General features: G+C 43.2%; 1 protein-coding gene across 1 annotated transcript in view; it reads right to left on the reverse strand.

Annotated features, from left to right (window-relative positions):
- The window catches only part of PTN (pleiotrophin), a 78,040-nt gene extending 55,242 nt beyond the window's left edge, over nucleotides 1-22,798 (reverse strand). The window contains exon 1 of the mRNA XM_063154097.1: nucleotides 22,586-22,798. The gene's annotated coding sequence lies outside the window, so the exon portion shown is untranslated. The remainder of the gene's footprint in view (nucleotides 1-22,585) is intronic.
- Between the last annotated feature and the right edge of the window lie 2,887 nt (nucleotides 22,799-25,685).

Genomic DNA, 25,685 nt, shown 5'->3' on the forward strand with positions numbered 1-25,685 from the left:
AGGGACCCAGAGAGCAAGCCAGAGGCAGAGCAGGCAAGGGAGAGAGACAGCCTGAGATAGAAAAGGTTACCTCATGCAGGAAGTTATGTGATTTGAAAAAGAAAAGCACAGGAGGTGTGAGGGAACATAGTTCACTTGCAAAAACTACAGATTCCACCAAGAAAGATGCTGGTTTGGGGAGCAGGGGTGGTTTCCTCAGCCCCTTCCCAAGACAGAATTTCTTAACACAGGATTACCAGGAAAACACATAAATTTGAGGGGAGAAGGGAGAAATTCCTGAAGAGAAATCTCTGTGGAAGTCTGAAGGATGGACCACTCATGGAAAGGAAAAAATATAATTACAAACAAAGCTGTGGTTTTAGTGTTTAAATTTGGTCCAGCAAATCCTCTGCTTTAGAGAGAAGTCATCATTCTCCTGATACATACACCTGCCTTTCCTCCCCATCACCTCTGCATCACATATCACATTGATTTGTCTTCATGTGTGCTATCAATCAAATTCCAAAGCCATTTGTAGCACTAGGGAGTAAAGCGCTCTAGAGGCAATAGCTTCATTCACTCAGACATAGCACCAGTTTTCCAGGGCGTTCCTCCAATTTCCCCATTTCTTACAACCTCACTACTACTGCAAAGATCTCCTTCTTTTCAGAGCGCCCGAATCAAACAATAATAATTACAAACACAGCCAAAGGACACCACATATCCCAACGTCAGATGAAGGAAAATGTGCTACTGCATGCTGTCTTACAGAGCTGAGGGAGCTTGCTGATGCCAGTGACAGACAGAAAGGGAGAGGGACAGAAAGGAAAGTCTGAAATGCAGCAGCTCCAAAGAGCTTAATTCGCCTGCACCACTTGAAAAAGAGATAAGCAGGACAGAAGGAAGGCAACAAGCTGTGACAAGTGACTCCCTAAACCCAGAATCTTTTGCAAAGGTATTAGATAAGAGTGTCATAGATTATAATAGGATATTTACATAATTGATGACTTCCAAGAATAACCAGTCAAAATTCATCTCAAGCATACCAAAAACCAGGCAGAAGCCAGCAGGGCCTTTGGGAATGGTTATGGGAGAAAAGCTGTAAAGGGCAGATCTCAGTAAAAGGCAAATTCTTACCTAAGACTGCCTTCCAGCCTTATCCCAACAGAGAAATAACAATGCAGTTCTTTTCAGTGAAGGCCAGTCCAAAGCTTACCCATTAAGCACAACTCAGAAGAGAGCCTACCTAGAGATTAAGTGATAATTCCAGGAGATAGCTGCCCCTTGCAGAGTGATTACCATTCCAAACCATGAGATTCTTTTTCCTCCTTCCTAAAGCTAATCAGGCATGATTCTCTTTCATTCCTCCAATCCTTTTGCCACTATTTAATTCCTCTTTTTTAGCATTCGAGTGAAAAGGTATCACCCGAGAGGCAGGAATCATTAAACTTGATTCAGTGTTAATTCAGGGAACTGGATGCCAAGCCAAGCTTCCTGGGAATGTTAGCACCTCTGCTGGCCACAGAGCTCACACTCAAATTTCAGCCTTTGGTTAATCTGTATGACCCTCCACGGTGGCTCACACCCTGCCCCAGCCTGAGCTCCCCTGAGGATTCCTCAGGCAGGGAAATCCAGGCACACAAGCAGAAACACTCTCTTCAGTGAATATACAATATACAGCCTGGGAAGCACAGTAAGAGGCACCCAGTATCTTCACAAAGCTTTTTGAATAAAGAAAAACAGAATTGGCAGCTTGTATACAAATTAACTGAAACTAAAGCTGGCATTCTCCATTGCTTCCAAATCTCTCTTCCGTAGCTATCAAAACACATCTATCAAAAACAGAAGTAGGCACAGGTACCACTCCTTTTCACCTGCAGAATGCCTACTGTTGAGGTGGTGTTTTTATTATTTTTTCATGCCCTGTCATTAGGGATTCAATCCCTCCAAACACACCAAAGCTTGCTGAGACCACAGGTATTGCCTATTAAAGCTGGTGAGGCACATCCCACTGCAGAGGGATGCCAGCACTGAAGGCACAATGCAGAATTGCTGCTACCCCTCTGTGCCTTGTCCTTCATGAGAAACAGCTCTGCAAAGGTGGAAAAGCTGCAAGGACCAAAAGGAGAGAGCCCTGCAACACAGCTGAGGGGGAAAGGAAAGAGACCAAGAAACCGAGCAGTGATGTTCTTCATATCCTCATATCCTTGTCTCATCTTCCCCAGGCCTCTGACCCACAGACCTCTTCCTCTCTCCCCACCTCCATGTAGCCTTGCCTATTCAAAGCTGGCTTGCAAACAGAAAGAGATCACTTAGGAAAGGTTTTTGCTAGTTCTAAAAAAAAATATAATAAATCACTGTTTATTCAGGGCATGGCAAAAGTTGATAATGGATGATGCTATTCCACACAGAGCAAACACACAGCTCTCGCATAAAAAACTCGTGTTACTGTTAAGAACAGATATCAGTAATATTTTAGAGTTACCCTCTAAATGTTCTTCTCTCTGGTGGCCTCAGGCTACGGCTCTGAATTGCCCTGAATGAAGAGGTCTCTGGTTGATTCCTGCTGCAGGGTAGCTCAGGTCAGCTCTGCACTGCACATCTGTTTAACATAAACAGACAGATTTTGGAAGCAGCAAATTGTGCCACAAATGGCTCCACCGAGGTGGGAAGCCTCATTTGGTCTTCAAAGAAACTTCCTACAGTAAATTTAAGAACTTGAGTGCGCCAAACATGAAGGACACCTGCATGTCATTAAGTGCTTACTGCTGAGCAGACAGCTTTCTGGGTCACCATCTGTTCATCAAGAGCACCAGCTCCTGGCTGCCTCTCCAGTTCAGTGTGCTCCAGGCTTTGAACTCTCTTTGGCAGCTCACAATCACTCAAAAGGTAGCATGGATGGTTCCTCTGTGTCAGCAATACAAATCAAAACACGGTGTCCCACGAGGGAACAATTCAACAGGCGCAGCTCAGTAAAGTCTGTTTAAGGATTTTAGGAGCTAATCTGAATAGCTCATGGTGTATTATGCCTCTGTTTGTGGTATCTACTGCTGCCCTTCTAATCTCATCAAGCTGCCTGCTTATCTGTAGTTATCTGGCTCAGGTAACACTTTTTGTGCGTGTTGTTTGAACAAATGTCCTCTCCTGTGCTAGCAAGTTCCCTACCGAGGCAACTGCTCACAGAAAAAAGTTCAAAATTAAGACCCCTTGGCCTAAACAATATAACTTGTTGAAAACACTGTTTGTAGCAACAAGAGGAGCTACCTGGGTAAAGCTGGAGAATAAATATCTCACCACCTCTAGAAATCCAAATTACTTTCCTGCTGCTCCACAGAACCCAGGCTGGCCCAATCCTGGCACTTCTATCCAAAGTTTTCAGCCTTAAGTTTCAGCCTCTTGAAGTTGAATCACCAGATAGCTCCACTAGATCAACACAACCATCAAAACAGGCAAAATTAATCATATAGAGAAAACAAAAGGGTCCTAATGGCTCCCAATGCTCACTGGGGAGAATGATCCTTCTCTGAAACAAAGCAGGACAAAGAGAGCAGAGGCCCCTCCAAGGTCTGTGGAACTGATGTATAACCACCTTCCACAATTTCTGCTCTCTTGCCCCCTGTCCTCCCCACCCAAGCTGTTTAAGGACTGGCACAGTTCCATATTCTCAGAGAGAGGAACAAACAAATTTTCCCAATTGGGAAAATCCTGCTTGGTATTTGATGTTCCAGAATCTTCTTAAATAAAGCCAGCAATTTATTATAGCTATAGCCAGCGCTCAGATTGAACTAGAGTTCAAAGCTGCTAAGCTTCTTCGTTCTTCTCAATGAGAGGAAAATCAGCATTCCCCTTGATTCTGGAAACGGAACTGGCTTATCCACATGGCCAGAAAAGCATGTGGGGCTCCCATGAGAAAAGGAAGCCTATAAAGCTGACACCTCCTCCACCCCACCAAATCACAATCCACCTATCTCAAAAATGCATGTTTTCCCTCATTCAGATTCACCTTTCTAAGAGGCTTCATGTGGGTGAGATTTGAAGAGAGGAAGATAATGCCTGGATGGAGACCTGCTGTGCCCAAGGACCTGGGTTTCAGGAATAAGGGCTGGGGCCTGCCTGTCTGCTGTCAAGAAAATAACTCTTGATTGGAAAGGAAAGCATGCACTTAGCTAGCACTCCAAAAAGAAAAGGTAAGCAGGAGAACAAACAGAAAGAAAACAGAAAAAAACTACCAACAACCAAAATATGTCAAGAAAGGAAAGTGTAAGCAACTCTCTACTTTGCTGACCTCCCATCATGGCCCTTTTAGTTTCTATGATGCATGTTTCTCTGTTCCCTCTGCTTTCCACATGATGTTTGACTCTATTTCTCTAGGTTTACAGTAGCCAAGCTACAAATTGATATGAGAAAGGGCAACACAAGAGGTGTGACTTGCAACATGTCACAGCCTTTGTAGGAAGCAAATTGGCACCTAAATTACAGTATTTGCATATTACAGTTAAAAAGGGAACTCAATTACTTGCTAAAGCAGGACACATTTGCTATCTTTCAAAACACAACTTCTGCTTCCCTGACCTGCCCACATTTCACCCCTGAGAAGCTGAGAAAAACTCTTCTGTCAAGACAAAATGGATGTCCTTATGCAAAAGGCCCAAGTTAGCTCCTTGTACCAATATTCTGGTATCCACAACTCCACATTTGCCATTTACACTCTGTAAGATGAGAGATCCACTGCCTTCTAAGGAAAGCTTTTGTGAAATTATCATCCTGCCTTGCACCATCAACACTGTAATATAGTAAATTAGTTTGTAATTGAATTTTTCTTATCGTAGCTTTCCCCAGCAAGTTAAGAGAGGCCTTCAGTACTTGTAATTTTTCTTCCCTAGGAGATATTTATAATGTGGTTATCTGTTCTTCTTGAGTTTGTCAGGCAGACTAAGCTCTTTAAGCTGCAGAACAAACTTTCTCCAGGCACCAGTTTGCTGAAGAGTTTTTTCTTTCCTTTCATATTTTTCTTTTGCATCTTTTGAAAATGTTGACACCAACACAGGATGCCTTATCCTGGTATCCCCATCATCACCATGGTCTGACTCTCTCAGGCATATGACTAAGATTTGGTTTTAGACTTTTCTCCACAGCACTACATTCAGAGCTCATCTGCCAATTCCTGCTTCCTGTGACCCCCTAAAATCCTTTTTAATCACTGCTTTCCAGAAATTTCCACTACATAGGTTTCATTCATACCTACAGAGATGGAAAGGACTAAAACATGCTGTGCTAAGCCACTTGCATCATTATTTTCAGCACTGAAACACAACAGGGAAAATGTCATCCAACCCTACGACACAGACTTAGACACAAAAAGGAACAGGTGGAAAGAGGCTCCCTGCCTTTTCCTGACATCTTTCCCTGCTTCCAGAAAGGTAGAAAGAGGTCCTCAGCAGCCTCAGACTGTTAATAATTACTCCAACACTCCGTCAGTAATGACTTTTGCAATATTTAACATTTTCCTTATAGACTAAAGTCTAATTCTTCATTAATTTTTAAAAGAAAAAAATTAAAACGTGTTTTCAATCTTTTACTTTAAAGGAAATACTTGAAAGCATGACCACTGGGTTACATTAAAATAATAAAAACCTCTGCAGAAGGCCAGAACAAAGAATCCCATCGTTGTTTTGGATTTTCTTCATCTAGAGATTTTTAGGCAAATATCCTGACAGGAAAGGGGGAGGAGTGGGGCTGTCAGTACTGCATTCAGTGAGTATAATTACACTGAATTAGTGCTAAGGGGTTTAAGAGAGAGGGGGAAAAATACTATTCCACAGAGTTAATATAAAGTAGGCTTTCATGTACATACAAACCCACAAGGAGCAAGCTGCTGCCTGCTGAGACCCATTTGGGAGCCAAGGGATTGATCGGGCCCGGCCAGCCCTCGCTGCACAGAAAAGCTGCACTTGTGAATTACTGTAAAGCAGCATTCACATGATTGATGGGTTTGCCCCCACCACTACATTTGTCTCAAAGATCCATTTTGTCTTCTGTGGCCACGGTGTGAATTAACCACACTCACAATGGCTGGCTGCATTTCGCCAGGCCGATCCAAGGCCCCGGCGCTCCACGGAGCTTTTATCTCATGCGGCCCTGGGACTGGGAAATGGGGAAGGGGTGCTAGTGAACACCCAGGCTTCTGAGGAGCACCAGAACATCAACCTCCTCTGCCACCAGATCAGCCAGTTCACGCCCAGGGAAGTCTCTGAAGAAGCCATGCCTCCGAATTCCCCTGCAGTCTGATGCTACACCCACTTACCCTGACGTTCCAGGGGCCATGAGGGTGTAATTATTTCATCTCTTGCCTTCTTAACCCAATATGTTTTCAGCAATAGATTTTTTTTTCTCCTTTTTCCCAATGAAGAGCAAGAGGAAGCCTGAACTCTGTATCCAGTGAAAGACCCAGAGACTCCACACAATTTGTGGTGGGATTTCTCCTCAAGGCTCAGTAAAAGTAATTAGGATAGGAAAGAGAATGGGAGAGAGCAATCATACATGGGCCCAGATCATGACCAGCTTTTTAAAATGTCCTGAAATGTTTTGAATGGACAGTATGACACAAGAAGCTGGAATGTTTTTAAAGCCCAATCACACACCTGCTTGGGGACTGTCCCTCAGCATCCCAGGAACTGATTTTTCAGCCAGGGATAAATAAATCTTAGTCAACTGCAAACTGCACTGGACTCCTCCCAATTCCCTGGAAGGTACTACATATATGAATAACATTTTCATTCTGTTTTCCTTTATGTGGTAAATACATTGAGGAAAAGAAAACCTCAAAAAACCAAATAATAGCATTAAATACTATTAGCTACATCAAGTTTGCTGCACACAAGCAAAATGTAATCTTCCTACACACAACTCTGCCAAAGCATTTCAAAGGGCATAATTTCATTTCTCTTGCCCTGGTCTTCCATCAAAACATGTCTAATCCTACAGCACTTCCTCTGTATTCACAGTCCTGCTCTAGCCACAAGGATAGGAAAAAAAAAGATGCATTGCTTCTGTTGTCCTTGGTGTCCCTGCACTCACACCATTTCTTAATCACTACCTGCAGCATCCACTGCTCCCCACAGTGTGAGAGCCCTTCTTCCCAGCTCCACCATCCCAACAGCTGTCCCAAGAATGGCCCTGGAAAAAAGGCTCTAAGAGCAGGATAATGCAGCTTGTTTTCCAATCAATGTTAGGCCTGGGAGCTTCCCATGATGTCCTGTCTAGGTTTGGCATAGCACATCAAAGTGCTCTCCTCAGGTTCAGAGCACCCTGCAATCAGTCCTCTCTGGTCCTTTCTTGGACACCATCTTCATCTGCCTTTGCAGCTATGGTAGATGTCCCAGGAATCACAAAGTTAAAATGTTTTGAGAGGTCTCGGCCTCTCTGGGAGCCTCCCCAGCTCCAAACCAACCCAGCCTCCAAGGAGGCAGATGCTGAAGTTGCACCAAAAGGGGTCAAGCAAATTTTAGCCACTACACCCAACTCCCACTTGGAAATCCTCACAGCAAAACGTGCCATAACTGAAAGCACACAGTAACTAGGTCAGTCCCTGTGCACCAAACAGCTCACACAAACCACAGCTAGAGCTCAGCTGTCCTGGACTGACTGGGTTAAAAGATGAACACTCAGCACTCTTGGCAGCAAATAGGAACTGCTCTCAGACAGTCTCCTGCTACCATACACTTCCAAACTTTGTATGTGTGCATTTTATTAACCCCAAAGGACAGTGTGTTCCATTTTACAGTGAAAAACTCTCTCAGTTGCAGAGAAACTGAGTTGTCCAGACCCTTTTGACTTCTCCTGACCTCAGCTGCTGTGATTTGCCTGTTATACACACATGCTGTGTGCTTCACCACACACACAGGGAGAGAGGAGAATGGGATCACTGGTAGGTTTCTCTGGGACCTCACAGAGCTGCTGGAAACCTGCAAAGCACACACACGGGAAAGCACACCATCAGACGACGTCATGGATGCTGCATGAGCTGTGGTGAGCACCAGAGTCAGCACTGCTTTGGTAACAGGGCCACCACATCCCACAGACCAAGCTGAAGGCTCACTCCAGTCCCAGGAGGCTGGCAGTCCTTGTTTCTACCTGTCATATGACAACAACATTTCCACTGAACTCTGACCAGCACACTAAATTCTTCCTCCCCTACAAATCCTCTAACAGTGCAGTGCTATCAGCAGCTGGATGTCAAACACAGGTGTGCTATTCAGAAAGGCCAAGTTATTTCATTTCCAAAGTCTTTGCACAGTGGAGCACCATCCAAACCAGGCACATTTTCCCTCAAGTTCCACCTAAACAAAGACTGACTTTAAATAAAAGCTATTTGTTGTCACTCCTTCATTTTGCCACACTCAGAGGCACGGTGGGCAAATGTTATAAAAGCTCCACCTCTAGAAGCAGGAGGTTATCTGCAACCTCAGCTGGCTTCTGTCACTCCTGGTGCTGTGTGTGTCACAGCAAAACCTGCAAGGCATTTAGTGCCTCACGTGATGACAAGGAACACTAAGCCCTTGTGCCCATGCACAGCACCCTCCATAAAAACCACTTGAGCTCATCAAGATTAGGAAGGAGCTCTTTCTTAAGTCCAGCCCAATCCAGTTAACAGGCTTATATGGAAATGCTGAGAGACAGGGCTGACAAGTGGCAGTGCACCCAACTTACAAACTCCAGTTTGCTAAAAAGGAAGAACGTGTTGGTGCTGCCCAGCTCAGGCTCACAATTGGCTCTCTCCTCTTCATATACTTCTTTACAGATGTTTTTCTCTAAAGATATGAATTTAAAATTACTTGGGTGACCCTTGTGATTACTAATCACTGTTATAAATCTCATTCCAGTAGCACAAAGAAAGAAAACCAACTGCTAAAGACAAGCTCATTTCCTGATCAAATAGCCTTTTTCTTCCTTGGTATATGCTTGCATAAGTTGATTTTCTTCTGCTAAAAAGATGCTGGCATGCATCAAAATAGAAAAAAAAAAATGCACAGAGATGTTTTGAGACTGCTTGTTGTGACATCAGCTAGTGATAAGACACCACTGTCCCATCTCTCTCATTCCATCTGTGCCCAGGAATGCAACCTGGGGAAAGGGCTGCACATGACCTTCTGCTGAGGAGCAAGCACAGTGGCAGATGTCCAAGCCCTGCCCTCCCACCACTGCTGAGCATGCAGGATAGCTCCAAAATGAAGGCTGAAACAAAACCTTCCTCTCTTTCAAAATAGAGTTGCTTTGGGATTCCACACTTAAAAGGTAACAACATTAAAGTGACCACAACCACAGCTTACTAAGACCTGATTTTCCATAACAGGAATGAGAAAGGGGGAAAGAGAAGAGAATAAACATCAATTTTGCAAATAATATAAATAATTCTAGGAGTTAAATGAAAGACATCTTACATGTATAAGTGTTACTATGAGAAGTTAATATTAAAATAATTTTCTGTGAGATGCATGGAGACTGAGTCAGCATCAGATAAACTGAACACAGTCAGACTCAAGGGAAAATGGGTAGTTTGCACAGGACCTTTCACTTCTGACAACATACTTGTTTTCAAACAGTCATCCATTTACCACAGCTGAAAAGCATCAGGGCAACAAATTAGATGTATATGGGTGTAATTAGCTCACATTTCTAATATCACAAGCAGCTTCCTGGAGCACAGCTTGCCTAGTTGTTCATTAAAAAAAAAAACAAAAACCATCAAACCCCAACAAGGCAGGAGCACAAAAATTGTTAAATTATACAGCCAATCTAAATCACAATGAGCCTATATAAATATATATGTTTAATTTACATATATATTTAGTTACTTTGGTGGACCTTCAGATACTTCAGATCAGGCTTTTAGACAAAATGCTTAGAGGAAATTCTTCTGAAAAGGCAAAAACATACAATATTGCTCACATACCAGCTAAGGAGGAAGAAGTCAGAAGGACAAATAGGACTTCTCAGGCTTTCCTGGCAGGGAGGTACAGGAGGGGAGAGTTTCCAGCTAGGAATGTTGAGCTATAGTTGTGAGGATGATAATACACAGCCTCCAATTGAGACCAGGGCTGATCAATGTGAAATAGTTGGTGATCAAATGACGGCGTCACCATTTTCCACAAAGGTGAAAGTGTGATAATTTTTATAAACTATTCTTGTCAGTGTAACCAATTCACGTTGATGGCAGTTAGTTTGAAGACTGCAGAAGGAAAATCTACAATGAGTAAGCCCCAAACAACGAAAAAGAATTGATTAAGGAATTGGGCCTGTTTCTAGATTTATTTCTAAAGTGAGGACAGCAACAGTTCAGATACATTTGCATAGGATGTAAACACAGAACTCTCTCACAGTCATTTGAAATCTTCACACCACAGTCACTGCCTGATTCTGGTGTATGACTGGGAGGTCATTATCAGTGCTAAGAGAATCAGGTTTTAAAAATCACAGAATCTGGGAGTCACTTCTTTCTGTTCCCTGAGAGCCATCCTTTCAAAAAGCATGCCAAGAATGACATAGATATTCTGAAATGATGCCAAAGTGCAATCACTGGTGATATTTCTGGTCAGTCAGAAAAAAAAAAAAAATTACTTTGCAAATGTAGTTTAAGAATTTATTCACTCACAGAATATCTTTAAGAGAAAGAAAATGGAAATGCAGCCCAAGTGAAACTAATAGGAGAGAACAACTTTGGCAGGTGAGATGTAAAATGGAGATTAGCGGGTCCAAGAGCAGGGCTGAAGAACAAGGAAGCAAATGCAGAGTGACAAGTAATAAGGGATTCCTCAAGCACACAGGAGACTGGGACTCCAGAAGAGCCAGTGGGTCCTGCAGACTCTCCTGATGCAAAGCCAGTGAGGGCAGGGAGAGAGATTGCACAGAAGTTAAATGGCTCCTTCCCCTGTTTCAGAGCAGGGAAGGGAGATGCACGCCCCAGGGTTACACAAGTGCAGAACTGCCAGACAGAGTTAGGGGAAACAAAATAAAGCAAATGAAAAAAAGAAGCTACTTGAGAAATTTGATTGCACTAAACTGCATTTCCAGAGCTGAGAAAAGTCAGTAAAAGGCAAGTGTAAACCAGCCAGTCAGAAACAGGAGACACAAACTAGAGAAGTCTAAAAAAGCACATTTTCCACAATGATAAATCATAACTTACAAATGACAACCCACTAACCTACTAAAAGGTTTCCAATACATATCCTGGCTATTTTTTACCAGATGTAAATTGTTCAGATTTTCAAAGACTTTGAAACTGTTAGGAGAGCTTTGTCATCTTAGGACAAGAGGTAACTGCCACTCTTTGAATATTAGCCAAGGAACAGAGACTCCCAGGATAACAATAATAATCTTTTCATATAAAAGGGAGATGTTTTAGGACCCAAAGTCCTGCCTAGGATCAGTGTTGCAGAAGGCACTTGTGAAGTATCTGATAGAAAGAATGGAAAACAAGGCCACAAAAAACACACTGCCCATATAATGTGGTGCTAACCAACAGTGTGGGGGTCCTTGTTCTCACAATCCAGACAACTGGACAACACAAACACCAGATAAAATTCACCACAGACATATTGAAGTCTAATGGGGAAAAAAAACCACAAACAAACTATAAATAAATAAATAAATAAATATATATATATATATATATATATCTGCTTCCACTATACACCAATCACTACTGAACTAACTTCTAGACATCAAAAAAGAAAAAGTTCTGAAGACAGATGATGTCACATCCCTGTGCTTAGCAAAAGAGTCATTTCAGAGTAGACAAAACTTTGGAATAGCACTTCTAAAACTGTAAGCTGTAAAATGTAAAAAAAATGTTTGACTGTGGAAATTAAAATTATAGAATGCTGGGTTACATTTCAACTAAGAGTGATTGCTAAAATAAGGGCATGAATTGTGAGCTTAGAAATAAAGAAACTGAAATATTCTGTTGATTTAGAACAAGGCATGGGGCTGTAAAAGGCTACTGAAAATGAGAAACATGAGAGAATGTGTAATATTTATGAAAGGTGACCCACTGCACTATTTAAATAGAAGAGAGATTAAAGCAGAGACAAGTTGAGGTTATGAAAATAAGGACATTATGGACACATGAATTCAAAATTAAGATTCAGGAAACTTCAGCTGCTCAGAGTAATGAAAATACATCTTCAAAACCTAAACAGATTGCTTGTGGCTTATCTGCCTAGGGGAAAACCCCTTCCAGGCCTGCCCACATTCAAAGCCAAGGAAGATGAACACTATTTGCAAAGAGTTTTAAGAAATCCACAGTGTGGTTTTTAAGAAATCCACATAAGACTGGTTTTTACAGAACTCAACTCCTGCTCTTTCTCACCTTTTCTAACTGGACTGAAGGGAGGGGTCCATGCCCAGGGAAAAGCCAGGCCTAACTCTCAGACTGACCCAGCTGCTCCCACAGAAGCATTTTCTGCCTTCAGTGGTTTTGCTCTGCAAGGCAGCAAAGCTGGGACCACAAAGGAATCCGAGCAAGGAAACCAGAGTTCACTTGGGATCAGCAGCTGCAGCCTCGAAGTTCTGCTACTCCAGAAAGTATTTAGACCTCGAATGTATCTTTTAAAGCTGAAGGAATAGAAGACAGATAGATACAAATGAGATTAAAAAAAAAAAAATATCCCTTTCATTCCACACCAATCACACTTTGCATCAGGCAGTGAAAACCAAGATTATTCTCTCCTAAGGGCACTGATCAAAGGCTGAAATGCTTTTTGCAAGAGAAGTTATGATTAGAAGGGGAGAATAAAAAGAAAGAAAAAAGAAAAAAAATATCAAAAACCCCTGTGCTGTGAAGCAATTGAAAGGAAATGCACAAGTTTTAGTGGGAAAAAAAAGAAATAAAACTTCTATTTTTGTTCAATTCTACAAAAATAGTAGGAATAACTGCAAATAACAATTGCTAATTATTTCAACTGTTTCAAATTATTTTATAAATAGACAATTTTATAACTTATAATTATTGTAACTGTTTAAAACATTTACAAATACTACACTTAGATTCTAATTTTCAAAGGTATGCTTTGAAGAAAACTTTAAATGGATCAGGAAAGGATAAACGTGAGAAAATGCTCCTTGTTGCCCACTGCTGTATTCTACAACACTTATTTCTGAGACACAATGACCATAAAAATGCCCTAATGATGAGCATGAGCTGGACATCACAGGGCATCATGAAGAGTTTACTGCAGCCAATGTGTCTATCCCAAAAGTAGGCTAAGTTCTTGTTTCCATTTTCTCAGTGCCCTGTAAGTGCTGGAACTGTTCAGATACAAACTGGAATTCCACTGACCTGAAATCACAGATTCAGTAACACAGAAATTTCCATTTCGATAAGCCTTAGATGAAATATTTCAACCTCAATTTTTCTTGACTCAAGACAGATAATTTACACTTCACAGACTTCTCCTGCTCGGAGTTTTTTTGTTTGTTGCAGTTTAAATGAGACAAGAAATTCCCACCCACAATTACTTGAGAAATCTCAGTTGGTAAAATCCCAACTGGAATCAGAGCCTTATTGCACATGCTGAAAGTGTCAATGCATAAAGATGTGAACTTGTCATTTACAGTACATGTTGCACAATTGGTAACTCTAAAGTTATCTAACACATTTTTGCTAAGCATCCCTACATTTTTTTAAAGTTTCTCCCAGCAGAGACTTGCTTCTGGGGTGTGTGTAAAGCATGATGTCAGGGCAAAGTCTCTACACATCTCTCTGTGCTCCTCCATAAAAACACTCTCCTGCCATACCCACTCATCCCACGGTTGTGGTTAGCACAGGAAAGAGGGGCTCTTATTTAAGGGACTTGCAGACAGAGTCATAAATAATTCAAACTGAAATATAGTACATAGCAACTAAATGAACAAAGTACATGCTGTAAAATGCCACCTTTATTTTTTCACCTACCACTGCTCTCTAAAGCTCTCACCCTTTGGGAAAGCCAGTACAGAGATGCTGAATTTGGGCGCAGAGAAGCAGCCAAAGAAAGGCCAGGAACACGTAGGACACCACATGCTCCACCATGAAAGAAGAGGTGCTTGTAAATGTTAACTCCGTTACAAAATACTGGAAGTGCCTATAAACGTTTTTGAAAGCAGCTTCAAAATAACTTTTCTGGACCAATATTATGAGTAAGAACAGGAAGTTCACTTTCCTATCCCTTTTGAACTTCTGATTTTTTTTTCTGTCATGAAAACATGGCAAATTTTCCAGGTGGTTACAAATAGAGAAAATGTTCCCCTCCCTCCTGCATTTCTGATTTCAGCCAACTTTACAAAACATTTCAGACATTAGGGCCAGAAGATTTCTCCCTTCAGAGACAAACCCAAGGGTTGATCGCAGTGGGAAGATGGAAGTCTCCATCTCTCATCAGGATAAGCTCAGAAGCTTCACAGCACTAGCTTGTCATTCAGGGACAGGTTTGGCCAGGGGTTATGCATCCAATATGGCCCAGACCCTACCTTGGAAAGGTATGGTTATTAGCATAGACTGATAGAAGCAGTTTATCTTGGGAAGTGGAGGAGAAACCCAGATCATCATCAGCTTGACTCTACTAAAAAAAAAAAAAAAATTAATAGAAGAGCAGCTCATGCTTAAACAGGTCTCCAGAAATATACCAAGTGAAGCTGTCAAAGGCCCCCTGGTAAATGTATTGCTAGAAAACATTTCACAAGAGCTTTCATCCTATCCACTCACAATGGGCCTGAACACATACTATGCCACCAGAGAGCTTTATTTCCACTAATTATGTTAAACTTTTCAATTAAGTTTGCACGACCAAACAAAAGTTTCACAAGCACTTTTACACTTTGTCTAAGTAAATCCCATTGTTCTCAGTGAGGTAACTCAGAGCCATAAAGATGCTCCAGCAATGCACAGGACACACATAGACTATAGCTCAAACTGGAAGTGATGGAAAGAAGACAATGGCACCTCTTAAAACACCCTACAATCCCAATGACCACTCAATATTAATGAGTCCAAAATACAAACTAAAACCCATGTCCCATTTAATGACAGACCCTTGAGCTAAACAAATATGAAGGGAGAGGAGCTTGCCTTTTCTTCTTTACCACCCCACAAATATAGTTTCCCATGGTATTTGCAAGCACAGCAAGGACCAAATTCAATGCAGACACCCCTACTTAGGCAGCCCATAATCCCTGCCAGCTCTTCACAAATCCTCTGCTGGTGGATGGTCTATTTGGGATTAGTGCTAGAAGGAAAATGAGAGCAACCTTCAGGCTCCCCTGAACTCTGCAGATCTCCGGTCAAACTGGCCAGTGGATCATTGTACCATAACCAGCTCCCACATGGGTTTCTGATTTGGTTTGTGGGGTTTTCATTTTTTTGTCCCTTCTGCTGCATAAATAAGCCTAGAAGAGGAGGAGGCCCAGAGCACAGAACAAGTATGCTAATGCCATATCATACCAACTGCCGTGCCAGCAGCAATCACACACACACACACGCCTGCTCACACGCTCCTGCCAAATAATCACTTCAGCAAACATCGACCACAGAGATTAGCAAAAGCGTCTGACAACGCGCAAATCGGACAAGAAACACGGGCTGAAGGGACACCTTAGCAAAGTGAGGATTTACTAAGTGAAATGACATCAAGTTCCTGAATCAAAGCTTGCAGCATTTTTGGAAGACTGCTGAAAATCCTATCATTGGCCAGTAGATTTTTTTTTTTTCCATCCGGCCGTCCCCACTGCGTATCAGCTGCAGCCAGACAGGCTGCTAATAAAAGCAAGTGACTCCTGCACACACAAAGGAAAATATCTCTCTGGCCTCTGGGAAGGCAGCAATCCAAGCAAACAGCCAGGCACTCAGGTGGCACGGGCTATTGGGGAGCAACCATGGCATCTCAGGGGCTTTTCAGCACCAAAAAGCAAGCTAAATCCCTACACAGTAAACAAAAGCCTACAGGTTTTCCAGGTGAAACCATCCTAGGCAGATAAAGAACTTCAGATTATTTCTGTTCAATGTGATGGTGGGGGGGGGTGGAGGGAGGCTACTTTTAAACAAGCAATTTGTATTGTGCAAACTAAAGGAACAGAGTGTCTTTCTACCAGATTTAAGGCAGAATACCACAACCATCTATTATCTCTAATTTACTAAAAGATGCTTCACTCCAAAGGTACTTTCAATGAAAGTAATGAGATTTTGCTTCAAGAAGCACAAGAAGAGTCACAACCATTTAGCAGCATAATAGTGCATTTGTGTCTTATTTTGAAGAATTTGTTGCCAAAACAAAGGAGGAGGTACTCTTTCTAAATCTTAGACTGAATTACATATTCCTTATTCTGATGAAGCTCTTGCTGAAGCATCAACTTTGCCTGAATAATGTTTGGAGGATGCGTATGTGTGCCTGGTTAAAAATTAATCTCTTCTAGACAGGAAGAATATGATTTCTGGTAAGCTGAAAAAGAACTAAATATTGAAATGGAAGAAGCTTGGTTGTCTGAAAGCAAGCTGTGACTTTGTAGCACCATTGCACAGACACCACCATATCAGAACTTCAGAACCGCCATTTTTCTACCAAGGCTATTTCTAAATCAATTCCTATCTTACTTTCAAAGACAACAAACCTTCCTTACGAGATCCATCCCTTACCATCTGACAAAGTACCAAAATGAGCATAACAGAAATGTTAAAATGGGCATTTTGAGACAATGTCACTCTTCCCACTGCTGCTCACATGCTGTAAACCTGCTAAAAAAAGACAGAACACCTAAAATAGTTATCTTTAAAACTAAAGTTTTTGATACAACAAATACCTTTACACAATGTACCAAGCACATTTTGGATGCTCCTATCACAGAAGAAAAGATGCTACAGACTGTGAGCCTTCTGTTGTTGGCTACAGATGGGTGCATACATTTGCATTGCACTACTAAGGCTCCTTTGCACTTGGAGATACATGATGTGTGAGGAGTAGAGCTAAAAAAATAAACACATGCATAAATGAATCTGTTGTTCTAGTGATCCAGTAGAAACAAGGAAGCCTTAAATGGAGGAGCCATATCATCTTTAAATGGTTATGAAACTAATGCCACTGTTTGCATGGCTCTGAGGGAAAAGAAAAAAAAAACCACAAAAAAGAAAAAAAGAGAACAAAACAAGTTCTGTGCCCACTGGAACTGAATCTGAGAAGTTAATTCAGTTATTTCTGTGCAGGGACACTCTGGCTTCCAGACATAAATATATATTCAGTGGTCGTGTCAATGCACAAGGAAGTCAATTCCAACGTACCCATGGAGTCAAATTATCTGGGTTTTTTTTCCCCTTTTAATCCTTAGGGGCAGAAAAGGTAACAGGTAGATGCAATTAGCAAAGTCAGATGATGAAGACAACAGCAGAATTGTCTCTGTGCCTTAATGAGCTCAGAAGATGAAGACCAACTTTGCCCTCCAGCCTAAGAAACAGCCTAGCTCCCCCTCATAGTGCAGTGCCTGTCTCCACTCAGCTGGACCAGCCTCCCTAAAACACCTGAGCACCAGCCAGGTGTGCAGATGAGGCTTTTGGAAGGAAAACAGAGCCCATCCAGTTTTGCCTTCCTTCCCAATTGCTCTGTCTGATTTTACTCTTGAGAGTTTTTGTACAGATAGGGAATTCCTCCAAAAATATTGCTTGAAGATGGCAAAAATTGTGTTTCGTTTATGTGGTTAGCTACCCACCTGTAGACCAGTGTCAAAGAATGCATTTAGACTGGGGTATTAGAGAATTCCTCCTCTTTCTCTTCCCTCCCCACAGCCATTTGATGATGGTTTCATCCACAACTAAATAGGGGATGTTTACAAGGTCCAAGCCATGCTGAAACCATGTAGAAACTAATGAGGAAGGAAGATTTTTATAATGCTCTTGTGAAACATTTAATGAGCTCTGAAATAGTGCTGGCAGGCCTCAAAGGAGAAAGGTCCAGTTTAAAACTTTGCAGTTTACTAAATGGCAGTGTGCAGGAGCCCCAAGCACTATTTATTTCCAAAGACTATTTTTATCTGAAAACACCCAACTCCTGTAACCCTCTTCTGCTCTGAAGGTCTTTACCCCTCTGCTGCAGCTGCCATGCAATCAGTGGCACTTGCCAAGCAATGTGCTCCTAAGGCCCAAAATAACACATTAATACATTTTTCTCAATGCAGTGGGGCTGGATGTTGCCTCAGATATAGTTAGTCATCTCCTCACCTCCAGAGGTCATCCCCATTGAAACCAGAATGTGCCATTCTGGAAAGGCTCTTTGGAGTGGAGGGATGGTGAGGGTGAAAATCCCCTGCCTTTATCAGCAATACAGCTCTCTTTTATTGCATTCCCACTCCCCCTTCTCATCTCCCACCAAACTGCCCACAGCTGTCTTCTCTCAATCTTCAGCCTGAAAGACATGAAAAAGCAGCCTGCAAGACGACTGCAGCTTTGCAAAAGTCACTCCCACATATATAGACAAGGAAGCAAATAAAAAAGCTAAAAAATAAGAAAAACATCACAGTGCCACTGCAGAAGGTAGAGCCAGATATTTTGAAATGGCACAGTGGTTCTGTTCCTTGCAATAATAGAAGGTGAGACATATTTGCCAAGAGTCAGGTGAAGTCCTGCTGACCCTTTCTACCATGGTAGGGTGAACCATTGCTGAAAACAAACTGAGCTACTTTAATACCACCACCTGCAACAGGTCCTTTTAAACCTTCAAGATCCTTATTTTTCACTAGGGAAAAAACTGTAGGAGCCTGAAGAGAGTCTGAAAAGTATTGATGAACTTGGCATCGCAAGATCACTTTTTCTGGCAACTCAGAACAAGAAAAATATTAAGAAGCAAATTCCATACTGACTGCCAGCTCTTATTTCATGGGTTGGATCAAGCTCATGTTGAAGGCAGTGGGATTAAAAAGAGATCGTCAGCTGATGACCACTTCTGTTCAATCCAAAATCAACAGTTTGCAAAGCATATTTGAATTTTAAAAAAATTGATATGGTCTTTATTTAGTGCCTAATACTGCTGACACAAGTGACAAGTAGTCAGTGCCCTGAAATTTAGTGATGTACATAAGAGGTGCCGTTTCTCATCTGGTTTCCCTGCTGCTCTGTCAGTCCACAGAGACACCACCACACCATTTCTTATGCAACAACTCTGCTCTGTGGGTTATTATAGTAAAACAAAAACATCCACATTACAGAAGACATTGCTGGCTCCTCTAATTCCATTTTTCCACAGTGCTTCTGCTGAAGAAATTGATGTCAGACAAGCAACTCAAATTTCCCCGAAGTCCCCTCAAACACACATTGAGCACTTGACAATGCCCACTTTTCTATTTTCCTCCCCAGGCTCCACTGGAGAGGACCCTCTGTGCATTCAGAGCAGCACAATGAAGAATGATTTCCAAAGCATTAACTTGGAGCCATTGAGACTTGGATGTTTTCAAAATGACTCTATTGTGCTCAAAGGATTCTAGACTGCCCCAGCTACTCTAGAAGAGAGTCTTTTTCCCCTTTCTCAAAACATCCACCCCTTGAGCCATGCCTGGAGTGCATTGTTGGGGCCGATTCCTTAGTGCAGCAAGTTCCATCAGTCAAAGCTCAACAGATACAAATAATATCAGGATATGGACATAAATTAGTGAGACAGACCCTAAATAGTTTTGACAGGTTTGGTAAGTATATATAGCGACACAGAATGCTATTCCTGCTGTCAGACATCAATATGTAGACAGAAGATTGGGGGCACCATGGAAACTCAGTGACATAAGAGTGGTATTGATTGGATAGAAAACGAGGCTGCAGTTTAAGCTTAAGGCTGCCAGGGATGCCAAGAATGGAGAATGACCTCCAGCAGTGAATTTTCAGCATAAGCTCCCTGTGAACAAGGCAGTCCAAGAAGGATAAATCAGGGACAGGCTCGCCAGGGATATGGCTCAAGCGAGTGTGGCCGCCCTAAGCAGATGAGAATCACTCTGTGTGTGCACGCGTTACAGTGACCTACTTCGTTCAAAGACAGCATTTTGTATGGTTTATTATGGAGCCCTGGAACAAAGAGATTTCCTCAATTAAAGTCCTGAAATGCATCCTCTAAATGAAAATGCTTTTGATACACTGACCAGCGAGAGGTTGTAAATATCCAGGCAAAGCGTACATTGTTAAAGAGCAATTCCCACAGAAAACGCCACAGTTGGGAATGTAGGTAATGAGGGGGCCTGAACAGAGCAGAAGCAATGAGCCATGCCAGCTCCATCCCTAATGCCCTAGTCTTACACTAAAACACTTGTTATACCATAACACTAGATAAATTGTATTTTCCTTGACAAAAAAACCCAACACACACAAACACACACACAGAAAAAAAAATAGTATGAGTTAAATGAATGCATTTTCAGAGCTCCTGTAAAGAATTATTTTTAATTGTTATCTAAGGAGTCAGGAACAAGCATTCCCAGAATGATCAAGAAGAAATAGAGGACATGTCAAGGAAGTACCCTGCCAAAGCCACAACTGCTGAAGTTCACTAAGAAATAATATTCACATTCGTGGCAGAAAGATTAATCTACACAAAACATCCACCAGTACAGCTGTGTCAGGAATAAGATAAGCCTCCAAAGTGTCCCTAGTGTCAGGCATATGGTACTGGGATAGCAGCACTATGTTTTGTAATCCTATAGTGAGACAAACCTTCTGCTGGCAAGGATGCATCAGCCACAGAGTGCATCTCAAATAACTGGGGATAGACATCTGGATAACTGCAAAAAAACTGGTTTTCTTAGGCCACTTCTACACTACAAACAAATATTTACCATTTGTAAAAGATAGGTTTGTTGCTGGCTTCTCTTTTTCCCCACCCAAGAGCTGACTCTGAGTAAAGTTGGTGAGTTTCTGTCCTTCAGTTTCACCCAAAGCTTCATCCATAAAAAATCACTGAAGAGTTTAGCTCAGCCTGGAGACAGGAGTTTAATAAATCTCCACTTTCCTTCTCTTTAGCAAAAGTTGCTAAATTATGCAGCAGGAATTGGCTTTGCTACTTTTTGGGGTCAGTTATCGGGGCTTGGTTTCTTTTTTTTCAGTTTGATGAGGTACCCTCTCCATGCACTTCCAAATTTTCTTTCCTACAGCAAATTAACAAATTTTGTCACAAATACACAGGCTCCTTTTTTCCTTCAAACTGTTTCTCATTATCAAAAGTTTAGATTTTTTTTTTTTTAATTCTGATTCTTTTTCAGGGAGGAAACCGAAACAAAGTAAAATAAACACACAGAAGCATTAACTTTGTTTTGTAATCAGCTCAAGAACACTGCTCAGAACACACAAAACCGCAGGTATTTCTTTGTAACAACTGTTACTTTCCTTCTCTCTTTCTCTCTGTCCATCCCTTCCCTCCTCTCCCTAATACAGTCAGTTACACACATCGTTTATTTCTTGTTCAGAAAGTTGAGCTTCGCTAAAAGCTCAAAAAAAAAATCAGAGCCCAGAGGGAAAACAAGGAAAGGACATCAACTCAAGAGCTGATGAGCCACAGGTAAAATATTCCCCAGCTGTAATACAAGTCACTGCAAGCAAGCAGGATCCAGTTAAAACACCTCTTTCCATAGCTGCAGGGTTATGAGGCAGAGGAAGATTTAACTCCTGTCACAAACATTTCCCTAAAGCTCCAAAGAGCCAGGCAGTCTCTCAGGTGTGCATCCCAGGAGCCAGCTCCCGAGGGTGCCACCAGGTTAAAGCGCAGTGGCCATTCCCCACCAAGGCAAAGCCACTGGAGGAGAGGTGCCACAGCCAAGCGGAAGAGGCAAAAGGAGCAGATAAGGTCACACAGAATGAAGATAAGCAGATAAGCTCCCACTACCTCTCCCCTATGAAAAGTTGTACTTTTAACAAGGAGAGAAGAAAAGAGGGTGAGGAGTTAGAGGCACCGGGGCTGCAGACCATGAAACACTTGCAGAATAACTTATACGTTCAACAAAGAGGAAACTGTGTTTTCACCATTGTTAACTCAGATTTTCCCCCAGCCTATCCCTCCCGAGGAAGGAGAAGACACAAACTAACGACGGCAGTCTCAGATAGATCTATGACCACTTGCTAGATTTAGTTGCATCGCGAGGAGTAAATCAGGGATAAGAAGGCAAAGTCCCAAGGAAAATATCAGCCGAAGGTACAATTTAAACTCCCGAGTTGCAGCCGGGACGTTCGTGGCACAGGGTACCTGGGACCCGCCGGGGGTTTGCGCTCCGCCGCCCTTTTGTGCTCTCGAAATGGACCTGCCCGAGCACCCCTGCCGCCCTTCCCCGCTTTGTCACCCACGGCCACCGCTGTCCCTTCACCCTGCGCTGGCATTTAAACCCTCCCCGGGACCGAAGCACGGCGGCAGCGCTGCGTGCCCGGCACAGATCCCGTCCCTGCTCCCGGGCACTCCCAGACCTCACGCACCACCAGGGCCAGGTGTCCCCTCAGGTGCACCCGGAGTGTCCCGGAGCCGCGGCAGGGACGAGGGAAGCGCTCCCCACCCTGTCCCGGGGGAACAAGCGCTGGAGGCTCCATCCCTCGGGCATTCCCCGGGAGTCCCCGCCGCCGCCTCGGACTTACTTGTGGCGGCAGAAAGCGCTTCTCCCGCAACGGAAAGGGGCGAGCCGCGACCGGACCCGGTGAGCAGCGGCCGCTTCTGCCGCCGCGCGTCCCTGCGCTCCTCACGCCCGGCGCCGCTCGCTCTCTCCTGCCGGAGCTTTCTGCCGAGGTTTTTATACTGCAGGCAGGGAACCTGATCCGCGCCTCGACTCGGCGGAGCCCGGGCTGCGGCGAGAGGAGGGAAGGCAGGCGGGCGGGCGGGCGGGCGCGGGGCAGAGCGAGCGAGCGGCCGCGCTGCCCCCTCGTGTGATGCGCAGGGGCCGCGCCCGCCGGGCGGGTCAGCCGCGGGGCAGCCGCGCCCCCGCCCGGGGCTGGGCCGGGCCGGGCCGGGCCGGGATGGGATGGGCGGGAGCGGGGGCGGGACCGAACCGCTCCTCTCCGCTCCGCTCCGTTCTTCTTTTCGCTGTTCCGAACCGCTCCTCTGCGCCGCAGCTCCCCCGCGAGCAGCGCGCCGGGCTCGCCCCGGCGTTCCCTGTTAGCCCAAGCAGCTTGCCCTCCTCTTCATCACCCAGGGAGAGGGAGACGCACCCCTCCCTACAGCCTGGCCGGCGCGGGGATTCGGCTGCTTTTGCAGGGCACCGAGGTCCCCCGCAGTTTTTAGCCCCTCTGTCGCCTTTGGCTGTCAGAGTTTGGAGAGCTCTGACTTCGGCCTCCCTGGCTTCCAGCTTGCCATTTTGACCCCGGGGGTGATAGGCTGGAAATACTGCTCGGGAAACAAACAAATAGAAAATAAATAAAAAAGAAGGAAAATAAATAAATAAATAAATAAATAATTGAAAACCCACAGCCGACCCCTTCTCTCTGCCAGGCCCCTCACCCCCAGCTTTTAACTCGCCGTTTTGACCACGGGAGTGATAGGTTGGGAGTACTGCTCGGGAAATAAATAAGTAAATAGAAAATAAATAAATTAAAAAAGAAAGAAAGTAAATAAATAAATATCTAAAACCCCACAGCCGACCCCTTCTCCCCCCTCAGCCCCTCCCCCCCCCCCCCCCCCCAGCTTTTAATTTCAGCTTGGCCTAAAAGCGTGATGAGAACAACTTTTGCCATTTCAACACTTTGGGTCACAGTGGTTGCTGGAGTTGTATCAGGGCTTTCATTTAGGAGCAGGCTTTTCCAACTTTTAGGTTCATTGCATCCACTGAATAAGAGTGTTCCCCAACCCACAGCTTAATTTAAAACTACATGGACTTGTTCCAAACTCCAGGCAATTTCTGTGTAATTCCCTCTCCCCAGAGCAAGTGTTTGCCTTCACTTGAAAGACTGGGCCCATTCACTGCTGAGGTCTCAGCTGGGTTTGCAGCTTGCAGCTCCTGCTCCAGGTTTGCACAGAAATCCAGTTCAGATTCCCCTCCTGTTTCCAGAGGAATGAGCTAAAAAAGTAATTTGTCTGGCACCGTACACATTGCATCATCTAACACCTACCATCTGTGACAATGAAAAGCACTGTACAGCCAGTCCCAGAGCGGGCAATTGCACTCACCTGGACTCCTTCTTAGTAAAGTAAACTAACCCTTTCCATCCACACCTTGACATCTTCTTTTCATCACACAGTTATGTGCTCAGTCCTGGCAGGGCTGTTCGGGATTTGCACCACCAGCAGGTTTAATGACAGTGATGTAATTTAAAACAACAATTTTGATTTGCAGTGTAAAGTGATGGCTTGAGGTGGAGAGAATATCCTTCCCAGCAGCTGGATGAGTGGAAAGGAGCACTCAATGGCATTTGTGTTTCAGAGCAGACAAGGCTGAATGAAGGCCTGCTAGCCAGCTTGCACCTTCCTGAGCTCTTCTCAGTGAAATCCTGGCAGCACGGTGCTAAGCACGACAAGCACCTCGAGTAAGAAACTTTCCATCAAAAAACACCTGGAAGTGGCTGACACTTTGCAGACCCAAGAAATTCTCCATACAACCACCGTAGCATGTTTCAGATGATCAATTCTTTCTGAGTTACAAAGTAGGCAAGAGAACAATGGCTCTAAGTTCACCTTGATTGTAACCAAAACAGGTTGCATCAGAATGGGCCAAGAGATTTCACTGAAATCTGAGTGTTAGCCAAAACACTGCAAGCTTAGCATTTTCATAAAACACTGAAAACTTTGCAGAAAGCAACTGCTTGTCACAAAGATGTGCATGAAGTTAGAAGCCTCATTTGGCCTCTAAATTTGGAAGCAATGTCAAGAGTTAATCTTCGACCAGATTTGCCCCCAGATTTTCTCCATACCTAGTTTTCCATGGCTCCTGAGTTTACATGCACAGAAACTAGTTTTGTGGGTTATTTGACTCAGAATCTCCAAAATAAAACTGCTAGCAAAGTTACCAGAGTTTCTCAGGGGACAGATCATTGTTTGAAGCACCCATGACTGAAAAAGGAAGTATCTCACTTTTTGATTGCCAAAAAATAAAGGTTTTTTTAATGTTCATATTATTTGTTTCAATGGCACCTTGAGTCTTAACTGAGGTTTCTGTTGCAACAAGCGCTGTACAAATACAGGAAAAATATTCTTTGCCCCAAATTGCTCACTCTGTTGGATACATTTGATATTAATGGAGCATAACACTTGAATTTCTTGACTGAATTTTTGCCATTGAGATAGAACCTGTTAAGACAAAGAGGATGATGAGACAGTGAATACAGCAGTCTTGAGAGGACAAACGTAACTTCTTTTGCCCAGAAAAAGGTCACCAACTATGTTATTCACAACCTCAAAGATGCCTGTGGCACTGGTTCCCAATGGAAAACAGCAGTACAGCATGGAGAAAAGGGATGGATGGAAAATAAGCTATGACCATTTACTTTCACAGGGATGTTTTCTTTAATAAAAGGATATTAAGGTTGGAGAAGCTTATCTCTAGATCTCTGCTGTTTTGTCTATCCTGAGTTTTTTTTCTCAGACAATGATATAATTGCTGCATCATCTCTGGAATTGCAGACTAGTCAACATTTCTCGTGACATATAGGAAAATCCCTACTGAAAAAATACTTTTCAACTGTTACTTTTCTACTCAGAACACAAAGGTAACTGAGAAAAGAGACTTTGCATACCAAGATTGTCAGGGAT

Source organism: Melospiza melodia, chromosome 4 (assembly GCF_035770615.1).
Source record: "Melospiza melodia melodia isolate bMelMel2 chromosome 4, bMelMel2.pri, whole genome shotgun sequence".
NCBI lineage: Eukaryota > Metazoa > Chordata > Aves > Passeriformes > Passerellidae > Melospiza > Melospiza melodia.